Source organism: Capricornis sumatraensis, chromosome 4 (genome assembly GCF_032405125.1).
Source record: "Capricornis sumatraensis isolate serow.1 chromosome 4, serow.2, whole genome shotgun sequence".
Lineage (NCBI taxonomy): Eukaryota > Metazoa > Chordata > Mammalia > Artiodactyla > Bovidae > Capricornis > Capricornis sumatraensis.
In genome coordinates, this window is record NC_091072.1 from 69292966 (window position 1) to 69309342 (window position 16377).

At 43.4% G+C, this 16377-nt stretch overlaps 1 non-coding gene across 1 annotated transcript; it reads right to left on the minus strand.

Moving 5' to 3' along the window:
• Positions 1-16077: 16077 nt before the first annotated feature.
• Positions 16078-16149, minus strand: TRNAY-GUA (transfer RNA tyrosine (anticodon GUA)). The gene has a single exon. It is a non-coding gene; the product is annotated as a tRNA-Tyr (tRNA).
• Positions 16150-16377: the final 228 nt, after the last annotated feature.

Here is a 16377-nt window from a genome sequence, read left to right on the forward strand (position 1 = left end):
GGTTCTGCTCTCATCTGAGGTTCTTTGCAGGGTTCACTCCCTAATAGTTAATTGAAAAGATAAAAATTCACCTATACTCCTCATACTGTTTACATATTTCCACCTCCCTTTCTAGTCTCAATCCAAATGCATATCTGCTTGCAATCTATTTACATAGCTTTCTCTTCTGTTAGACTCCTTTATAGAAGGCTCCTTAAAGTGTTACTAACTCAGTCATATCGGTTCTTTGTGACCCCATGGGCTGTAGCCCACCAGGCTTCTCTGTCCATGGAATTCTTCAGGCAAGAATATTGGAATGGGTTGCCATTCCCTTCTCCAGGGGATCTTCCTGACCCAGGGATCAAACCAGGGTCTCCTGCATTGCAAGCAGATTCTTTACTTTCTGAGCTACTGTCACCCATCTCCTTAAAGAAGGGACTGTCTTAACAATCCTCACATCTCTATGGCCTATCACAAAATAGGTACTTAGTATATGTTTAATAAATGAATGAATGATGTTAAAATCATATTGTAGTCTTCTCCTTTCCATTGACAAAAGATTTTCTATATTAATAATTATCTTTATTGCTGTTTATATGGACATCTCATTGGTGCTGCTTCCCAGGTGGCTCAAGTGGTAAAAAATCTACCTGCCAACACAGGAGATGCAGGAGACGTGAGCTCAACCCCAGGGGTGGAAAGATCCCCAGCAGGAGGCCATGGCAACCCACTCGAGTATTCTTGCCTGGAGAATCCCATAGACAAAGGAGTCTGATAAGCCGCAAAGAGTCAGGACAGGACTGAGTATACACGTGCATTGCGCACATTGATATGTTATCTTTAACCATCCTTTCAAGCCATTTGAGTTCTTTCTACTCTTTTGTGAGTTAATAAGTAGAGACATGACTTGATATAAGCAAAAATTTAGAGGCAAATAATATGAATGAGGTTGGTCAAATGGTCTAGATGTAAGGAGGCCAGTTAGGAGACTCACCTCAGTCACACAAAAGGGTGCTAATGAGGTGGCCAAGGCCAGGATTAGGATGATGGCTGTGGAAATGGGAAGGGAGAATCCATTTCTATGTCTACTGCTAAAGCTGGAAAGTTGTAATATGGGTTTATGTCTGCTGCTAAGTCACTTCAGTCGTGTCCGACTCTGTGCAACCCCATAGACAGCAGCCCACCAGGCTCCCCCATCCCTGGGATTCTCCAGGCAAGAACACTGGAGTGGGTTGCCATTTCCTTCTTCAATGCATGAAAGTGAAAAGTGAAAGTGAAGTCGCTCAGCCATGTCCGACTCTTAGCGACCCCATGGACTGCAGCCCACCAGGCTCCTCCGTCCATGTGATTTTCCAGGCAAGAGTACTGGAGTGGGGTGCCATTGCCTTCTCTGGGGGCTAAATATATGAAAGACAATAGCAACATTGTTCTGTGTTGAAGGGCATTGTTTTAGCACCACGGACAGCTCCTGGCTTGTAAGGCAGGGGCTGTGGGTGGAATGGGGCCATTATCACTGTCTGAAGGCTCCTCTCAATAAAAAAAAAAACAATATATAGCATTTGTTGAGCATGTACTCAGTGAGAGCTTTCCATGCATTAACTTATTTAATTCTCACAAGGAAGCAGGCACAGAAAGGACCCCCAAAGTCAGACAGACAACAAATGAGGCAGAGCTAATTTCTGAATCCAGGCATTCTGGCTCCAACGTCTATTACACCATATTGTAAAAGACAATTACAGTTAAGTATGATAAATTATATGACAGAAAAACCACAAAAGAGAGGTATCTGAACTATACCATGGAGAGAAAGAAAGGGAGGAGTATTCTGGGAAATTATCCCACAGAAGAGAACACTGGAACAAAGTTTTGAAGAATGAATGGGATTTAACTAGAGAAGAAGAAGGCTAACAGTCTACTTGAAGCCCTGTGTTGAGAAGGGTTCTGAGGCCAGATCCAGGCTCAGCAAAAAGGCTCCTGTGATCAATTAACAAATGAGGCAGAGAACAGTAGGAGACCTGAGCTAGCGAGGTATGTGGGCCAAATAATAAAGGATCTTGCATGTAACTTAAGAAGTTTAAGGCTCCCCTGGTGGCCCAGTAGTTAAGCATCTGCCTCGCAATGCAAGGGACATCCCTTGCATTCAATCCCTGATCTGGGAAGATCCCATGTGTGTGTGTGTTAGGCACTTAATTGTATCCAACTCTTTGTGACCCCATAGGCTGTAGCCCACCATGCCTCATGGCAACTAGGCCCTTGAGCCCTAGAGCCTGTGATGCACAACAAGAAAAACCACTGCAATGAGAAGGCTTCACAACAGAGAATACAGAATAGCTCTCACAATCACAATAGAGAATAGCCCCCACTTCCCACAACTAGAGAAAGCCTGCACACAGCAGTGAAGACCCAGCACAGCCAAAAATAATTAACTAATTAAAAAATAAAAGAAGTTTAGACATTTTTTCTAAAAGCTATGAGAAATCACCAAGAAGTTTTAGGAAAGACATGGCAGGATAAAATTTGCATTCTAGAAAAAGCATCCTAAGATGTCCTAATACCTCATGTAATAAACAAAACTTAGCTTAGAGAGAGGGCAATACATTCATCCTAGATAAGGTGGGAACAGAGGCAAACAGACTACATCCACTCAACAATAGTTACAAGAAGCTCTGATTGGAGAGGCCCTTATTAAATAAGAGTGAGATGAAAGGAAATTCGGAGGAGGCAATGGCACCCCACTCCAGTCCTCTTGCCTGGAAAATCCCATGGACGGAGGAGCCTGGTAGGCTGTAGTCCATGGGGTCGCGAAGAGTCAGACACGACTGAGCGACTTCACTTTCCCTTTTCACTTTCATGCACTGGAGAAGCCAATGGCAATCCACTCCAGTGTTCTTGCCTGGAGAATCCCGGGGATGGGGGAGCCTGGTGGGCTGCCGTCTATGGGGTCGCACAGAGTCGGACACGACTGAAGCGACTTAGCAGCAGCAGCAGGAGAAAAGAAATTACATGGCGACCATGTAAATACAGTACAATCAAACATGGGAGAGACAGGGAGGAAGGAAGGTAGCGGGTGAACTATGAAGAAACTAGTCTGGAAGAAAACACAATGCCAAGATACAGGCGATCCTCAGGGATTACAGTGCACAAAAGGGCCTTAATAAGAAAATGAATCTGAGAAAAATAAGACCTCAAAATTCAGATGATAAAATGAAAGAGGGAGAGTAAAGAGATCTCAGAGCTGAAGAAATGAATCAAGAACAGAAGCAAGACCATTATATATCTAATACATAAATTGGAAATGTCAAAGTAACAGGAAAGACATGATTGAAAAATTGAATTGATGGCATGGATAAAAGACTTGAGGTAATTATCGGAAATACAAAGGAAAAACACAGAGGGAGTGAAGCAATTAGGGAAAAGATAATAAGAGAACCAAGAGACCATCAAACACAAGGATAATTGGTGTCCCTAATGGAGAATCCAATAAATGCAACAAAATATGCATTCAGAAACACAATACAGGGGCATTTTTCCTAAAATGAAGGAAGAACTGAATTTGCAGAGGAAATTTTCCATTGTGTACCAGGGGGAAAAACTGCTTTTAACAAACAAGATATAGCCTGGTGTTACTAATTTTCAAGGGGAAATAACTTAGACATTGGGCAGAAAAGGCAAATCATCCATGGAGGGAGAGGTGGGTAGGGATGGAATCAAGCTGGATACAAACATTTCCCAACAGCCTCAGTGTAAGAAGACAATAACACAATGTCCAGAGAGTTTGAAGAGGAAAAGGGTGACCTTGGAATATTACAACTAGCCACAAGTAGATGTCTCAAAGGTGAAAGAACAGAGTGAAACACCCATGAATCTTTCTTCAGAAAAAAAAAAAAAAAACCAACCTGGTGACTCAGTGTAAAGAGTAAAGAATCCATCTGCCAGTGCGGGAGACATGGGTTTCCATCCCTGGTCCGGGGATATCCCACGTGCCGCAGGGCGATTAAGGCCATGTGCCACAACTACTGAGCCTGTGCTCTGGAGCCCGAGAGCCGCAGCTGCTGAAACCCGCCCACCCTCCGTAACAAGAGAAGCCGCCGCAGGGGGAAGCCAGCCGGCACACTGCAAGCACGGAGTAGCCCCTGCTCAGCGCATCTAGAGAAAAGCCTGTGTGGCGAGGAAGACTCAGCACAGCCAGCCAGATAAATAAAAGTTTCCTAAAACTCCACCCCATCAGGACCAAGAAATGAATTTCTTAAAAATGAATTCAGGAACAGAAGACACCAAGGTAAGAGTCAAAAGAATATGATGACAGGATGGGCAGGTAAACTGTTTATATACAGAATTAAGACAAAGGACTGATGGAATTCTAGGTATGGAACAAAATGTAGATATTACAAATCCTGACAAAGTAAAACTAATAGATTTTACAAATCAGAAGGTGGGGGAAAGAAGAAGTAAAATGCTAATAACCTCATCTCTCACCTGCAGGGATCCAATTGCTATCACCTAAAATTGAAACATAAACCAAGGGAAATAGTGTAACTTTCTAACAATTTCCTAACTTTTTTTTAAAGCTCAGGAATGTCTTATAAAAACACTTCTCCCAAGGTGAAGGGAAAAAGTTATCTGAAACTAGATTACCTCAGTTTAATTTTAGTTTTTCCTTTTGTAAAGTGAAAGTGAAAGCTGCTTAGTCGAGTCCAGCTCTTTGCGACCCCATGGACTATACAATGGAATTCTCCAGGCCAGAATACTGGAGTGGGTAGCTGTTCCCTTCTCCAAGGGATCTTCCCAACTCAGGGATCGAACCTAGGTCTCCCGCATTGCAGGCAGATTCTTTACCAGCTGAGCCACCAGGGAAGCTTACAATTCAGTACTTCAATTAAAATAACTTTGGTAATTAATCATAAAATTCTTTCCATCTGTCTGTCTCTCATCTTCTACCTTTAATACATAAAAGAGACCTTGAATTATGTTACTATTTCTGGGTGGTGAGATGTTTTCCCAGTTTTAATGAAATATAATTGAGATATAACATTGTATCAGTTTAATCAATATGTACAACATACTTATTTGATGTATATATTATAAAGTGACTATCACAGGAAGTTTAGATAACACCCATCACCTCACATAGGTATAAGGCAGGATTCCCTTCTTTTTTGGGGTGGTGAGATTTTTGAGGAATGTGCTGCTTTCATTTTTTCTTTGTACTTTTCTGTATTGCCTGAAACTTTTGGTAAGGAACAGGTATTTTTATTTTAAAGTAATTACCTTTTTATTATAAATGAATATGGTTGCTCTAAGTGATTTGACATGGAAAGATGTCCATGATACATTGCTGAGTGAAAAGATTACTGGTTTCAAAATTGCATCTGCAATATATCATTATTTGAGGTAAAACCTACATAACATACATCCTAATATATAAATTAATGTCTGAAAAGGCAAACACCAAAATGTTAGCAGTATCTCTGAAGCTGGGATAAAGAATTTAAGAGAAGGGTTTATAATTTCAGTATCTTTTTTTTTTTTTTAAATGAAAGACAGGTACAAACGCAAACAAAAAGTTAAATGTGTAGTCTTTTAAGTTCCGAAGGTGAACATCCTGTAAATACAACCCAGGTCAACAAATAAAACATTGTCAGTAGCCCCAAAACCTGTCTGGTGCCCCATCCTCTTTCCTCCCCACCAAATATTTGTATTATCATGGCTTTTGAAGTACTGATATCCTTACATTTCTTTATGGTTTTATCACTCAAGTACACATGCACTTAGAAATACTTTGATATGTTGTCTCTTTTAATCTATGTCTCTTTCTCCCTCCATCCTTTCTTCTCCTATATTGGTTGAAAAATCCTGGGGGATCTGTCTTGAGTTTTCTGCAGATGCAAGCTGGACTTGGTTGCTCGCACAGTGTCGGTGCACTTTAAAGTGTCCCCCTGTCTGTGCTCCATATTTCCTACCAAATGACAGCTGGGTCCAGCTTCTCTTTGACAAGGCTACGGGTGATGTTATGCTTTTACCAAGTGCAAAAGCATGTCTGCTTGGCTCTTTTTGGGTGATGTTAGTAGCTATTGAGGAGAAGGCAATGGCACCCCACTCTAGTACTCTTGCTTGGAAAATCCCATGGACGGAAGAGCCTGGTAGGCTGCAGTCCATGGGGTCGCTAAGACTCGGATACGACTGAGCGACTTCACTTTCCCTTTTCACTTTCATGCATTGGAGAAGGAAATGGCAACCCACTCCAGTGTTCTTGCCTGGAGAATCCCAGGGACGGGGGAGTCTTGTGGGCTGCCGTCTGTGGGGTCGCACAGAGTCAGACACGACTGAAGCGACTTAGCAGCAGCAGCAGTAGCAGCAGTAGGTATTGATCAATATCTCAACCCATTGACTTTTTAGGATTGCAAACTATTTCTACATGCCTCAATAAAAATAATAAGTATTAACAAAAAGGTGTCTAGGGAATTCCCTGGCAGTCCAGCGCTCAGGGCTCCACACCTCCACTGTAGGGGCACCAGGTTCAATCCCTGGTCAGGTAACTGAGATCCCACAAAAATGTTTTGAGTTCTACATTTCTTTCTCATTCATTAATTGAAATGCTTTTATATGGAGATAATTTCCCTCATTGGTTACCCAGTGTTGCAGTTTATACAGAGAAGGCAAGATCATTGTTTGACTCTGCTTTCTTTCTCAGTTTTGAAGATAATGAATTGGTTCCCTATCACATTCTGAAAGTAATCAATTATTTTTTAATGTTTATATGAATTCATGGGTTAAGCATATGTGGTGGATTTTAATCAGTTGCTATTATCACCCTTCCTGAAGGCTCTGACTGTCTCGTCTTTGGCCATGCCTTCCGGTGAACACCTCTTGGCTTGGGATTCCCCTGCTCTCCATCCAGCAGCTGAGCCGCCGCTCCCTCTGCTTTGTTAGCACAGATGTTGATACCACACAAGTCTTCCTGTATTGGGGGATTCGGCAGCAATCTTGTCATCCAGTTTTGTTAGAAACATGTCCGTGGGTTTTGGATTTAGTCCTCTAGTTTCTCTGTCTGTATTGCCAGTTAAGCCTCTTCAATTCAGTTTGTGGGTTTTATTGTTTGTTTTCTGTTTGGCCATGTCCCTAAAATGCTTCATACCTTCCCCACTGTCAGATTTCCAAGTTCAACTGGTAGCCTCTGTCGCAGATAGAAATCAACTATTTCTCTGAGACTTAACCATTTCTCCAAGAAGCCTTAATTTAATTGAGAGGTAAATTAAGAGAGGCAAATATTTCAAGACCACAATATTGGTAACTAGGCATGCTCCATGTTTCTGCCTTGCTCACAAATTTTAGGCCTCTGGATACATATGATTTATGTGTAGTCTTATAGTCTTAGCTCTGTCCCCAAAGACACCTACAACCTGTATATAATCTATAGACCACAGGTTATATATACATAGATGAAAGACTGTCTCTCTTTCTCTCCACTTAACTCTGAACTTGGCTTCCCTTCTCTACTGTCTACTTCCACTCTTTCTCTTTCAGGGCAATATCCTACCCTGAAAAGGATCCCTGGCTGGTCGGCTAGAAGAATCTGTAAAGGTTACACTGCTCCAGCTCCTCAGGCTTTTACTGTGAACCCACTCCACTCTCCAGCTACTGGAGCTGACGGATCTCTTCCCGTGACAACAGCTGTTCTCAGGTTATGCTACCATGCCTTCCAGTGAACGCCCCTTGACTGGGGATTCTCCTGATCTCCATCCAGCAGGTGACCCACTGTTTCGCTCTGCTTTGTCAGCACAGATGTTGATACCATGCAGGTCTTCCCATATTGGGGGATTCAGCGATATCTTATCGCCCAGTTTTGTTGGAATTGTGTCCATGGGTTTTTGATTTAGTCATCTAGTTTCTCCGTCTGTATTTTTCAATTCAGAGAAATTTCAGAAAATATGCTGCAGCTACTATCTTCCCAGCTCGTCTTATTTTACTATATTTTTACAATGGTTATGTTTAGGCTGTTATGTTTTCTGGGAAGGAGGAGAAAGCAACAATATTTTCATTTGGGGAAGGAAAAAAGATAAGTCTGACTGCATTATACTGTTTGGCTTTGGGGGAGTTAAACAGATAAAATCAGCTGGTATGCACTAGCGCAGCTGTACCACTAGTAAATATTTAAACACATCCATTTCAACTGGCACCAGGCTCAACTACTCCCAGGTGGCGCTAATAGTAAAGAACCCGCCTGCCAGTGCAGGGGATATAAGAGACCAGGGTTTGATCCCTTGGTTGGGAAGATCCCCTGGAGGAGGGCATGGCAGTCCACTCCAGCATTCTTGCCTGGAGAATCCCATGGTCAGAGAAGCCTGGCAGGCTACAGTCCACAGGATCGCACAGAGTCAGACATGACCGAAGCGACTTAGCAGCAGCAGCATTCCAACTAGTAAATACCACTATTTCAACCCCAAGTTCTCCTACCTTGATGTTCCTTTCCTGTGCCCCCAACCCCTCCACTTCAGAAAAGTTAATGTCTACCCTGGGAGGGGTCCTTCAGGATTCCAGCTCACGGGCTGCTTGGTTAGTGCCCAGACTACACTGTTGGTTCAATATCCTGACCATGGTGACTTCCCTAGTGGTCCAGTGGCTAAGACTGCACTCCCAATGCAGGGGGCCCTGATTCAGTTCCTGCTCAGGGACTAGATCCCACATGCTGCAACTAAGATTTTGCCGTTCGCATGCCACAGGGAAAATCAGAGATCCAGAGTGCCACAGTTAAAACCAGGCATGACTGACTGAATGAATAATAAATAATAAAAATAAATAAATAATAAAAAATATATCCTGACTATGACCTCTGGGAAGACTACGCAGGGTTTTGAGACCGGCAGTACATGGAGACAAGAGAGAGGATGAAACGGGTCTGTGGCTTCTGAATGGGCCTCAGCTGAATAACTCAACCAGTATTTCTGAAGCATTCCCTGTGTGTTAGGCGCTGTGCTAAGCTACACCACTGAGGAGCCCACAAAGTTCTGTGCCCTGGGGCCGTGGGGAAGATGACAGTTTTGCCGTAGAGAGGTACAAACCTCAGTCCCTGGGCGGAAGTGGGAGGAGCGATAAAAGTGCAGACCCAGTGTCAAAGCTCTTGCTTTGACATCGCCTAACATGCGCACGTCTCTCCACCTTTGGAACACTGACTGCCATCAAAGTCCCTGCAGCTAATTAAACACACAGTAAATAAGCCAGGCAAGGAGCAGCCTGTCCTTGCACACAATGAACCCAGCAGTCTCCTTAGACGCAAAAGCTGGCATCTTTATCTACAGAGTGAATCAGTTCTTTAACAACTCATGTTCCGTGTCCTAATTGGACCAGCAATGGTTTCTTTGAATACTGAGGAAAAGAGACCTAGCGAAAAAGCAGGTCGGAAGCATAGTATTTGTCTAAATAAAAACAACATTTTTTCTTAAGAAAGACTTTTACAGTCAGGAATGTAACATACTTGAGAAGATGCGCTAATTGTGTTTGCCCAGTTACTGGAAGCACGAATCTCTTGGAGGAAAAAAAAACAATTAAATAGGACTAGCTATCTACTGTCAGAGCCCCGAAAGCACCATGAGGAAAAATAAATAACCGTGACACCTTCATTCCCTTAGAGTCAACAAATTCCAATTGATCACATGTATTAAGCAAATACATATTGTTGTTCAGTCACTCAGTCATGTCTGACTCTTTGCAACCCCATGAACTGCAGCACACCAGGCTTCCCTGTCCATCACCAACTCCCAGGGCTTGCTCAAATTCATGTCCATCGTGTCGGTGATGCCATCCAACCATCTCATCCTCTCTTGTCCCCTTCTCCTCCTGCCTTCAATCTTTCCCAGCATCAGGGTCTTTTCAAATGAGTCAGTTCTTTGGATCAGGTGACCAAAATATTGGAGTTTCAGCTTCAGCATCAATCCTTCCAATGAATATTCAGGACTGATTTCCTTTAGAATTGAATGGTTTGATCTCCTTGCAGTCCAAGAGACTCTCAAGAGTCTTCTCCAACATCACAGTTCAAAAGCATCGATTCTTCAGTGTTCAGCTTTCTTTGTAATCCAACTCTCACATCCATACATAACTACTGGAAAACCGTCGTTTTGACTAGATGGACCATTGTCAGCAAAGTAATGTCTCTGCTTTTTAATATGCTATCTAGGTTGGTCATAGCTTTTCTTCTAGAGAGCAAGTGTCTTTTAATTTCATGGCTGTAGTCACCATCTGCAGTGATTTTGGAGCCCCCAAAAAGAAAAATCTCTTACTGTTTCCATTGTTCCCCCATCTATTTGCCATGAAGTGATGGGACTGGATGCCATGATCTTATTTTTTGAATGTTGAGTTTTAAGCCAACTTTTTCACTTTCATCTTTCACTTTCATCAAGAGGCTCTTTAGTTCTTTTTCACTTTCTGCCATAGGAGTGGTGTCATCTGCGTATCTGAACTTATTGATATTTCTCCCGGCAACCTTGATTCCAGCTTGTATTTGTATTCCAACCAAAGTACTGGAGCTTCAGCTTCAGCATCAGTTCTTCAAATGAACATTCAGGGTTGATTTTCTTTAGGATTGACTGGTTTGGTCTCTTTGCAGTTCCAAGGGACTCTCAAGAAAGAGTCTTCTCCAACACCACAGTTTGAAATACATATTAAGCATCTGCTATGTATCAAGTGTCTCAATACTTTGGCCACCTGATGCGAAGAGCCGACTCTTTGGAAAAGACCCTGATGCTAGGAAAGACTGAGGGCAGGAGGAAGAAGAGGGGGACAGAGGATGAGATGGCTGGATGGCATCATCAACTCAATGGACATGAGTTTGAGCAAGCTCTGGGGGATGGGAAAGGACAGGGAAGCCTAGTATGCTACAGTTCCTGGGGTTGCAGAGTCAGACATGACTTAGTGACTGAACAATAAGAACAATGTATGAAGTGCAGTCTCTACTGTTACCAACTTCCACCTTAATCATCAGGGAACTCAACATGCAGACATCACTGCTGTAGAGTTCAGCCTTGCTTCTGTAGAAGAAGTATAGAAATTCAATGTTTCCCACAGTGGAGGTAATACTTAAATAGGAACCAGACATATATTGTGAGTAGGACATTATTGTTTATACCTTCAGTTGGGACTTCTGAGAAAATGAACAGTCACAACAGTTTGATTAGTCTGTAGGAGTTTATGATGCATTTGGGAACCCCCTGTCTCAGATCCTATTTCCGAAGCAGAAGAATCAGACCCTGTAAAATATCAGCTGACAAAGTCAGAATGTTACATGGACAACTGCTACCATTAACTTCTAATAATACAGTGGTTTGCAAGTTGGGAAGGAGATGTATCAAAAATCTTGGTGGGGTGACAGAGGGAACTAAAAGGAATGTTTTTCAAATTACACGTCCCCTTAATAAGAGATTTTATACAGAAATGATTATAAGCACAGGCTTTGGATTCAGACTGCCTAAATTCAAATCCTGGCTTTAGTATGTATTAGCTGTGTGACTTTAGATAAATTATGAAGCTACCATATGTTTCCGTTTTTGAAGTTGTAAAAGGGGAACAACGACATTAGCAGTATCTGTTCATTCAGCTGTTTTGAGAACTGAGAAAATTAACATAGGTAAAGCCCTTAGAGGAGAAGGCGATGGCACCCCACTCCAGTCCTCTTGCCTGGAAAATCCCATGGATGGAGGAGCCTGGTAGGCTGCAGTCCATGGGGTCATGAAGAGTCGGACACGACTGAGCGACTTCACTTTCACTTTTCACTTTCATGCATTGGAGAAGGAAACGGCAACCCACTCCAGTGTTCTTGCCTGGAGAATCCCAGGGACGGGGGAGCCTGGTGGGCTACTGTCTCTGGGGTCGCCCAGAGTCGGCCACGACTGAAGCGGCTTAGCAGCAGCAGCAGCAGCAAAGCCCTTAGACATGTGCCTCCCTCTCAGGCGCCTTTCTACTGCTGCCCCTTGCTGACCTACCGAGACCCTCCTGGGGAGGCCTCAAGCCTCAGACCATGACAGAATCGAAAGTGGGGAGGAATCTTGGAGGCCATCTGCTCTCATCCATTCTGGAATCCTCTCTCTGAAATCTTGGCTGAGTCATCTGGCCCCTACTTGAACACACTGAAAAAAAATCCGTTCCATCTCTGGACATTTGAAAGAACACACTGAAAAAACCTGTTCCATCTCCAGACGTTTGAAAGGCCTCCCTTGTGTTGAGCTGAGTCTGTTTCTGTCTTCTCTTACTTTTGTCTCTCTTTTGGAATTGGAGACAATAAGGTTATTAATATCCCTTTAAATAATGGAGGACAGCTAATGGTGTTCGGTTAAGCCTGTGGGCTCTATGGGGAGATTGCATGGATGGACTGACTCTCAGCTTCCCCATTTGTTGGTTGTGTGATCTTGGACAATTTAATCTTCCTATGCCAGACTCCTCATCTGCAAAAAAGGCATACTAATACTGCCAATTTCATAGGGTTGTTGTGGGGACTGAATGAAATAACATACTTAAGGAACCTGTTGCATGAGATTCAATCACTGTCGGCAATGTCATCATACATATATGGTTCCTAAAACTCAATAAATGGGGACTTCCTGGTGGTCCAGTGGTTAAGAATCTACCTGCCAGTGCAGGGGACACAGGTTCGATCCCTGGTCCAGGAAGATCCCACATACCACAAAGCAAGCAAGCTCGTGCACCACGGCCACTGAGGCCACACAGCCTAGAGACTGTGCTCCACAACAAGAAGCCTGGGTTCTGCAACTAGAGGCAGCCCCCCTTGCCACAACTAGAGAAAGCTCTCATGCAGCAGTGAAGACCCAGCACAGCCAAAAATAAATAAATGAATTTCAAAAATGAATGTCATCAACACCGATGCTGTGAATAACCCTCCTGGGCATTTGTTTCTTTGGGATAAACATCTATATTTCCTTCACTTATTCCTGATGCAATTCCAGTACCCCCTCAGCCGTTCCCTCTGAGTGAGCTCCAGTTCCCAGTCTTCCTCTCTGGGGCTCCAGCTCCTTTTTCCTCTTTCGCTGTACCCCCTGTATGGAGTCCAGGACTCTGGGGGCTTCTGGTCCACATAGACCAGAATGAGGCACCATCTTGCTTGTTTGGTGGTTGTTTCATCTCCTGATTCATTCACAAATGATTTTAAGCATTCATATTTTTATAAATGGATCCTAAGGGAGAACTAGCTTTTTTAGCAAGCACATCACTGTCTTGATTCACAATGAATGCACAGTGACCTGACTCCTCTTTAGTTAGAAATTTTACGAGGAATTTCCTTTGCACTCACAGCTGAATGTTGAAGGTTAAGACTTCGGATTTGTTTCTTTTACGTAACTCACTCAGCTCCTTAAAATATACTCACCTTTTTTTTGAGGGAAAACTGAGACTTTCTATAAAATCTACAGACTTGAAGAAAATTATACTCACCTTTAAATCAGAGTAAGGGTTGCAAACGGGTGGCTCCAGGGCCAAATCCAGCTGGCAGAAACGTGCAGTGTCATCTTCGCCCCTGCCTCCCTCCCTTCCTTCCTTCCCGGTATAAAATATCTGACTTTCTTTTAGCAAAGCATGGACTCCCCAACTTAGCTAGGGTTTCCTTCATTCTCTGTTGTCCCATACTGGGTATATACACATTTAAATGACCTTCCTGGCCCTGCAGGCATTGAAGGTTTAGATCCCAACATTTGGGACAGTGAGCAATTTGCAAAAGGGAGGGGTCGTTATAGCAGTTTTTATTTTAGAGCATTTACTGTGGACAGGCACTGGGCTATACATACATTCCATACATCCTACAACTTTAAGAGACTGAGAAAGATAAGCCAGCCCAGAGCCACAGAGCTGGGGGCAGTGCTGGGGCCCATGCAGGCCTGGGTAGGCCAGAACACCCTCCTGTGCTCCATGGAAATGGGTGCGCTTCTGAAGCGCAGTCACACCTGGTCTCCTTATTCTTAAACATCTAAGGAAATACAGAGGCTTTAATTCAGCAGAAAAACCAAAGGGGAGCAGACTATGCTACCCCCAAACATTATACCGTGGCATACTGATTATTCTGAACTACAGTTACTTGAGAAACAGCCAGTTTAAGGACACTCTGACTCTTCTCTGTCCCCCTGAAGGCAGGAAACAAATCTCTCATCCCAAAGCTACCTTCCCTGTCCCAGGAAGGTAGAAGATATTTTTTATCACCAGAAATAGGGAATTTAGGACAGGGAAGGCTATATAAACAAATTTTGTTACATCTTCACTAATTTGCTACTCTAAGTCCAAAATCCTTTGTGAATTCTTTATAAATTTACTGTTTTTTGTGTGTAAAAGGTATAAAAGCTGCCAGTTTGGGTCTCATACTTTTATGGGATTCCCGTTCATACAGCATTAAGTGTTTTCTTCCTGTTCATCTGCCTTAAGCCAACTTACATATTAGGCCAGCCAAAGAACCTACTGTAGAAGGGAAGAGGGGGACATTTTTCCACCCCTATGAAATTATGACTAGATGTGAAAACCAAAACCCAGAAAAGACAATAAACAGATGAGCCCCAGAACAACACGATAAAAACTGTGCTAGCTTTTAAGAGGAAATTCTAAAAAGCCTGAGAATGAGAGTTTTTCTGAGGCTATTATTATTACACTAATTGGTCACATGTGCATGTGTATCTATACGCTATTTTATTTTGTTGAATATGCTTTTATCACACCATATGTGTAAACCTTGATTTCTCTAAGGACAGTGCAGACAGACCACCAGAGCTGATCATTAGTAGCTGTGTCTTCAGAAGCCGAACCAGACAGGGGAAGGAGCAGCAGAAAATTAACTGACTGCCTCATAAAAATTCCAGACTAGTCAGCCCTTAATGACAACAGGGGCCTCCCTCCCTCCCTTGTGTTCTCAACAGGGATCAAATGAAGGCCCACAAACTACTGACATTATTACATCTTTAGGAAAGACCACCTTTTGTCAGTTCACATGTTTCTGAGGGCCAACTGCTGTGTCCCATGCTGAAATACTGAAGCACAGTGCCTGCCTGCCCTCCTGGAGCTTAGAATCTAGACAATGCAAGTTCTTTCCTTTTGAGTTTCACTTACTCAGAATTTCAAATATTTCTCGTAATCATTTTCCAACAGATGTCTCTGAAACAGAGATGGATTATAGTTTCTGGGAAGTATCTAGTTCCCAGGATGCAATAGACTGAATTATGTCCCTGCCAAATTCATATCTTAAACCCTTAACCCCCATGTGACTGTACTGGACACAGGGCCATTCAGGAAGATTAAGGTTAAGTGAGGTCATCAAGTGTAGAGTCCTGATCTAATAGGACTGGAGTCCTTATAAGAAGAGGAAGAGAAACTGGTGCTCTCTTTGTGTGCACACACTGGGGAAAGGCCACGTGGGCACACAGCAAGGAGACAGAGCTCTGCAAGCCAGGGAGAGGGTTCTCGCCAGAACCCAACCTTGCTGGCGCCCACATCTCAGACTTCCAGCCTCCCAAATTATAAGAAAATAAATCCCTGCTTAAGTGACCCAGCCTGCAGTATTTTGCTATGGCAGCTCTAGCACACTATATATGTGGTGTGATATCATGGTGTGCAGAGTAACCAAGCGTACAGAAGCATTAGTATGGAAACAGCATCACTCAGATGCTCCTCCTCAGTTCAGGGGCTTGGTGGGCATCTACTATTTTGCCTGCTCTGCCTCTCTGACTTGTGTGGGGAACTCCTCATCCCCAGTCCATAGAGCTCATGTGGAGTTGTCAACTCACTGTTTACTGCCCCATGCTGACCACAGGCTTGCTTACCATGGTACCCAATCACTCTGACGATGGTGATGGTAACTGGTACAGCAGCTGGCCTGCCACACAGAAAGGACTTATCAGAACCTTCCTCTGCATTTGTATGCAGTACTTACCTTGGACATTTGATATGCATTGAGCGAACTTGCTTTTTCTGCTAGGCTTGCAGAAAAGTCAAAGTGTTAGTCACTCAGCCGGGTCCAACTCTTTGGGACCCCATGGACTGTAGCCCACCAGGCTCCTCTGTCCACAGGATTTTCCATGCAAGAGAACTGCAGTGGGTTGTTGTTTCCTTCTTCAGGGGATCTTCCCAACCCAGGAATTGAACCTGGGTCTCTTGCATTACAGGCAGATGCTTTAACCTCTAAGCCACCAGGGAAGCTTGTAGAGCTGGGTCTTAAAAGGGTGGCTGCATGTAGGAAGCCTGACTGTAATGGTAGGAAGGCTGACACATGGAGGACGAGAAAAGAGAAGACAGAGAGCGCACGTTATGCCTCAAACCTACTCCTGGCTCCCCACTCCCCAGACCAGTGTATTGCTTCTCTTTTAAGCTTAAGCTAGCTTGAGTTTGATTTTTGTCACTTGCATCTAAGAATCTCAACTTATC